This window comes from Rhinolophus sinicus, chromosome 3 (assembly GCF_057876585.1).
Source record: "Rhinolophus sinicus isolate RSI-liver-muscle chromosome 3, RSI-T2T, whole genome shotgun sequence".
NCBI classification, from domain to species: Eukaryota; Metazoa; Chordata; class Mammalia; order Chiroptera; family Rhinolophidae; genus Rhinolophus; species Rhinolophus sinicus.
Genome location: NC_142503.1, coordinates 51,442,857 through 51,449,148, shown reverse-complemented (window position 1 = coordinate 51,449,148; position 6,292 = coordinate 51,442,857). Strand labels below are relative to the sequence as shown.

The 6,292-nt window shown below is 44.9% G+C and overlaps 1 long non-coding RNA gene across 1 annotated transcript; it reads right to left on the bottom strand.

Annotated features, from left to right (window-relative positions):
* Window positions 1-286: 286 nt before the first annotated feature.
* LOC148758489 (uncharacterized) lies at window positions 287-5,542 on the bottom strand. The gene is made up of 3 exons (XR_016020542.1): window positions 5,415-5,542; window positions 3,401-3,582; window positions 287-2,944 (listed from the first exon to the last, which is right to left on the bottom strand). It is a non-coding gene; the product is annotated as an uncharacterized LOC148758489 (long non-coding RNA).
* Window positions 5,543-6,292: the final 750 nt, after the last annotated feature.

Genomic DNA, 6,292 nt, shown 5'->3' with positions numbered 1-6,292 from the left:
GGCCAAATCCTACCTCCTCTTAAATACAGAGCTCCGTTTGCCCTCTGAGATTTCCCCAGCCAGTAGGAATAAATAGTATTGATTGATTCTTAAAGGTCTGAGCGCTTCCATCAAAGAAACACCCAGGAAACCTCAGACCACGTCCTCCTTTCCAGAAGGCACAGGAGGGAGGAACATAGCAGGAGAATCATACACTGTGGACCCTGCCCTCATCTTTACTCAACATTGTTGAAAGGCAAGGGCCAATCAGCCAGAGATGACAGAGAATTAAGAAGCCATGGTCAATCCATATATAGTCCAAACTCTTGGACTAACCATATACACATATAGATTTTGGCGGCCACTTGACTTGCTTGAAAGTGCCTACATTCATAAAGTGGGGTGAGTACTTATCTGGATCAAATGGGAAGTACATTTCATGTCACAAAACTGGTATCTTCAGGAAGAAACAGAAGTTGACCTAGATTTTCTCCTCCTAGGCCTATATTTTCTGACCTTATTTCCATCCAATGCAGGTGCAGTCCCATCTACCAGAGCCAGGACTTAGGGTCTCAGAACAGACATTCTTAGGCTCTGACGAGGGCTGCCTGGCTGGGAGATGTGGCTTTGTCTTGATTAAAGTAATCCTTTATTTCCCTTTGTCCAAGTGAGCCCATTCAGCCAACACTAATCCACTTTGCCCAACTGATGGTAACCTAATCACCAGCAATCGCAGCCAATGCCTCTGACGCCCTGACCTATCTCTGTAATTGTCCTTACCAATCTATCTGCATCCTCTCCCTGACGGCTCATACTAAGCCAGGCTCCAAGTTCTACCTCAGAATGTGATTAATCCATTACATCAGAGCACGGGAGACTCAGACTGGAAACTTTTGATACACTATGGACAAAAAAAAAAAAAAAAAGACTAAACCATGGAGATGTAAGCTTCCAAATACTTGTTTCCTAATTGCAGGATGCTTTATTCAGAAGGTGGCAAATTTTCCAAGGTTTCAGTGGGGCTCCAAAAACTTACTTAAGACCTACTGTTTTGGAGGAAGTAAGAGTTTTCTCACCAGTAGAAATATCCAGTCCTCAAGCCCACTTGGGCATTCAGTTTCAGAGTGGGTCAGGCTTTCCAGAAAGGCCTCCAGCATCATAAAATCACACTTGATTACAAGCTACGTTTTCTGGAAAGCAGTGACACCTGGTGCTGTGGTCCCTCCGCTGACCCTGAAGTGTTGGCCCTGCCCTGATGGGTGAGATAAGACCATTTGTCCTCCTTCTGCCCTAAGCCCTCCTGCCCCAGTGTCCCCAAGTAAAATGATCTTAAATGTCACCTCCAAATCATCTCTAGTTGCATCTTCTCTTCTCTGCCCCCATATTAACGAGCTTGGAAGGAGAGTGGAGGTGCCTCCCTGGACCAGGTGTTCGCCGAGGGCTTTCCTGTTTACCCTCAGCAACAGGACACTGGACCTGCTTTTCTGGGGAAGGCAGGGAATTTAACCCATAAAGTCCCCACAACATCCATCTCATTCTAATCACTGATGCCACCAACACTTAGTTTCTACTACATGCGGGTAGGTGCTAAACTGTACATTGTACAGGATACAAAGCTCAGTGAGAAGCAGCCCCTCTGGGAGCTGCTACTCTAACAGAGACTGGGGAGGGCAGTGATGCCAAGGAGTCCTGAGGGGGGGTAGCAAGATCGGGTGACATGACGTTGATATTGACATTGACCTAAAATGAATGCTCACAGCTTCATTCAGATCATTTACAAAAGGAAAAAGTCCTCATCCTGACGTAGTCTCAGAAGAACTTTGGAAGGGTGATTTTCCTTTGTTTTTCCATTCTCATCACATGTTGTCTCAGAGCCCCTCACTGATGTGCCATTCCCAACTTTCTGCTGTCCTAGCCTGTCCTGTCATCTCCGCGGGTGACTGGGATGGCTTTCTGTATGGCTGTGCTATCCACTGTCCGGGCATTTTCCTTCTTAAGAAGGGGGCAGCCTGAGGAGTTTGACATAAGGGCAAGTGAGAAGTCCTCTCACGCTGCTGCTATGGGAGGCAGAGCGAGGCCCAAACCAAATGAGTTGGGGGATTTAGTACCCTTCTCCCATCCCTCAAAAGATTTCATTGGGAATCAAGATTAATAAAGGCAAAGGGTGGGGATGTTTTCACACCAAACCAGCGAAGTCCCTCAACTCTTCCCTGTGCCTTGGCCGTCAGAAGTTCAAAGAGTGAACTTCAACTACCACATGTCCTGCATTCTGTCCTCTTTAGTCACCTCTGTCTTTGGTTCTCAGTCTCTTTTCCAGGACAAGGTGTTGCATGGCCACCCCGCAATCTCATTTCAGGTCTTTAGGTGCATCTTCCTTTCTCCTCAGTCAGACTTTTTGAACAAATCTCTTAAACCAGGGTTCTTAACATTGACCACACCCTAGAAACGCCTGAGGGCTTTCAGTACTGCTGCCCGGGTCCCACCCTTCGCAGTTCTGATTCAGCTGGTTTGGGGAGAGGCTGGGGTACCCCCAGTTTAGACTTCTTTCCACGTGGTTCTGTTAAATGGCTGTGACTTTTCTCTCTTGCCATGCTTTCTCTTACTCTTTGTAATCTATGTGCAATTCAGTCATATAATACTGCACTATTATAAAGAAAGTGCTGAAGCCAGGCTAATAGCTTAGTTCTGAAAGTTAAACATTATAGCACCATAGGAATTTATTTCCCTAGTTTTCAGCCAGGGTTAAGAAACCTCTAGTTCCTGGCCCAAATTTTATCCAAATGTCACCAGATTGCAGGAGAAGTACTGACCATATTTCTGCTTATATTTGTGAAAACATCTTTATATCCTAAAAAACCACAGTATGAAGTTGTTACTCCAATAAGTCGTGGGCACATGTGGCACTCCGGGTGACTTTTTCCACTTCTTTTTGTCTCTATTTCCCTCTGCCCCTTAGTTATTCCACCTGAAAAAAAAATGTTTGAATGTATTATAAAATATAAGAAAAAATTTTTTCATGTGTGGGACAATTTTTGATCCTCATTCTTGCTTTTTAAAGATACATTTCTCTCTGATAGATAAATAAATGGATTGCTACTTAAATTAGGTGGGCTACCTCCAGTTTGTAAAGGCAAGATGAAGTGGAAAGAGCACTGTCCTAGGATTGACCAGAAGACCCGAGTCCTGACTCAATCATTCACCAAGCCTGTGCCCTGAGACGCAAGCCACTGACACTCTCCCTCCCTTCTCTCAACTAGAAAATGCAGGATGACATCTTCACAGCCCAAACCCATAGCCTATATCCATGGGTTACTAGGAGAATCAAATGGGCCAGTATTTCTGAATATAGTCTGAGAAATAAAAATTATTCTTTTTCATAGGGTATACTGGGAGTTGAAATCTTTTCGTTAAAGAAATTTACCGTGCTCCTTCTCTAAGCTATTATTTTGATTTCTTTGGAAACCTTCTTGCATTCATGTGACCAGAGCTCTTGCTGGTCTAGAAGTCTTTTCTTTTTCTGAGAAGGCTGTTTCTGCAGTCTGTTTGCTGCTTTCTGGAAGTTCCATTTCAGAAGACAGCCCTGGTGAGGTTCCATCTCCACATCTGCAAATCACATCCACAGGGAAAATGTGACTCACTCGAGTTACTGTGTTAGGTTTTCATGGATATTGTTCAGGGAGTAGGTGTTGTCTTGGGGCCAAATCACTTGAAATCATCATGACATCAGCGCTGTTACTGAAAAACTGACTGTGCCCCCACAGGAAGCTGGGAGAAGGGTGGGTGCTGGGACACAAGGTTACTTTCCTAGCCCTCCTTCAGGGTTAGAGAGCCTGGCATACAGCAGGAGAACAATAACAGGTGATCAACCAGTGTTGACGCTGTCATAAATAACCCAATACAAAATAAAATAGCTAAGGTGAGTCAACTTTTGTGGAATGAGGAGAGATGCAAATAAACCACTGTTGAAGCTGTGCAGATGGTGAGTATGTAAAATACTTGCTCCCCACCCTATCTGGTCTAAGGATTCCTGCATCATTGGAGATGACTCTGAAGCAACCCCAGAATCCTTCTGGTTTCAGCTTAAGCAGCTGCTACCGATCGATCCAGGAAGCCAATTGCTATGAAGCTGTTGGGCATTCCCGGTATAAAGGTTTCAGGAACCAAATCAATTCCCGTACGGCACTTGGTCAAACCCTCAGATCATATCATTACAGTTCAGCATCTTCCTCCTCCTCTTCTGCATCATCAGTAATTCCTTGAAGTTGCCATCATCATAAAGCGAATTTGAGCTATTTTCATCCAAACACACTTTAATCTTGATGTAGTACCCCCCCCCCCCCCGCAGGGTTGTGAAGGGGGCCTTCATTCTACCCTTTTATGCTTTAGTCTTGGTGGCTAAACCTGTTTCCTAATGATTTCAATATATGCTTTTCCTTTATTGTTCCTCCATTTCCAGTCATAACTGAATATATTAAAAAAGAGAAAGTAGCTATGTGTGTTGTCCCTTTTGGTATAAGGTTTTCCCTCCCTCATAGTAGTAGGATGATACCATGAATCATCCTACTATTAATGAATTATCAGTAATTAATTAATTATTGAATCCATAATCATCAATAATTAATGAATGATTGAATCCATGAAAACGGACTACTGACATTGAGGTGGTCGCCAGGAGAAAACACCTGGTTGGAAAACGTTCTACAATAAATTGCAAAGAAACTCAGCCAAAGAGAAGAGAAACGTTAAAGGGCAGCTCCGGGAGGGAGACCACGATCCTCTGCTGGAGGAATAACATATTCAATACAGAAAGGAGGTCATTATCTTTTGCTTTCTCCTGGGCTTCTTTGTGCAGTCCTGTCAAAAGCACTAGTGCCTCCAACTCCAGCTTCCTCAGGCTCTGTGTTCTAGATGTGGTGGCAATCAAGGCTTGAGGTGTGATAAGAAAGGAATTTAAATGATCACCTGTCTTGTGACCTGGCCAAAATCCTTGCTTATATTTATGTTTTGGATGTGGGAAAGAGGGATGTAGGGTACAGAAGGGAGGGTTAAAGCTGATGAGAAGGGGTGGAAATACAATTACCATTTCCTCACTCCTGAGCAAAAGGAGTTTGGCTCTGTAATTAGCTCTGTTACCCTGGGTAAAACCAGCCAACACATCCTGACATAGCCTGGTCTGTGCTTTCCCAGTATAATAGTGGTGCACCACATATGACATCGTCAGTCTCTGGCGATCTCTGATTCCACAGGAACAGTATAGCACCTGGGAAAGTAGATACTGATGTAGAGTAACGTCCCAAACTTTAAGGCAATACTTGCCTCAGTCTCCCTGACCAGAACGGGGTACATTTGATGAATCAGATTTTCTGGTCCTGATGCTCTTTGATGTCACACCCTGAAGGAAGCCTTTCCTAATTTCACCTTCCCCTCCCTCTTACCTTCCAGTTGAGGTGCCTCTCTGGGGTGCCTACTGTGTCTCCATCTCATTAGAATGAGAAATGGCTGAGGGTAGAAGCTTTCTCTTGTTCCTGATATGTCTCCAGGGTCTAGTTCAGGGCTGGGCCCACGTCATGGTTCATTAAGTATTCCTGGAAGAGGAAAAGGGAATAGAATGACTAACTTGCCCAGGTTTGCTGGGACTTCCCTGGTTGCAGCATTGGAAGTCCTGCATCCTGAGAAACCGCTTAGACTTGGGTAAACTGAGATGAATGGTCACCTTGCCAGAAGAGACAGAGGGAGGGAAGGAGGGAGGAAGACAAGAAATAGGGAGGCAGGAATGAATTAAATGAGGTTCAAGTGGGCCTGGGACAGAACCCTGGTGTGCTCTGACTTGCTGGTATGAGAAACGGCCTGCCTTCCCCCTGAGGTGGTGGCAGCTGAGTAACAGCTGAGCTACTGGGGACTGTGGGGACATTCAATTAGCTCATCCCTATAAAAAGCAAAGACAATGGGCCAGAGTTGATCCAGTCATCTCAGAATAATTGAATTCTGAAAATAGAATTATTGTATTCATTCAGAGAGCATCTGTTGAGCACCTAACCTCTGTCAGGCTCTGAGCCAGACACTGAGGATACAGAAGAAGAACAGGGCCTGCCCTCCAGGAGTCCACAGGCAGCAGGACATGCTGAGGAAATGTCCCTTGTACTTCCCACTTCATCACGTGGTAAAGCTCTGCACGCACCGTTGAGGCATGTAAACAAACTGGGCAGGTTATCAACTAGGTTGTCAGCCAAGTTGGCATACACGGGAATCCTAAGGGACAGTGTTACCACCTCTACGATGGGCCTTCACCATGCATTCCCTTGTCTATAAAACA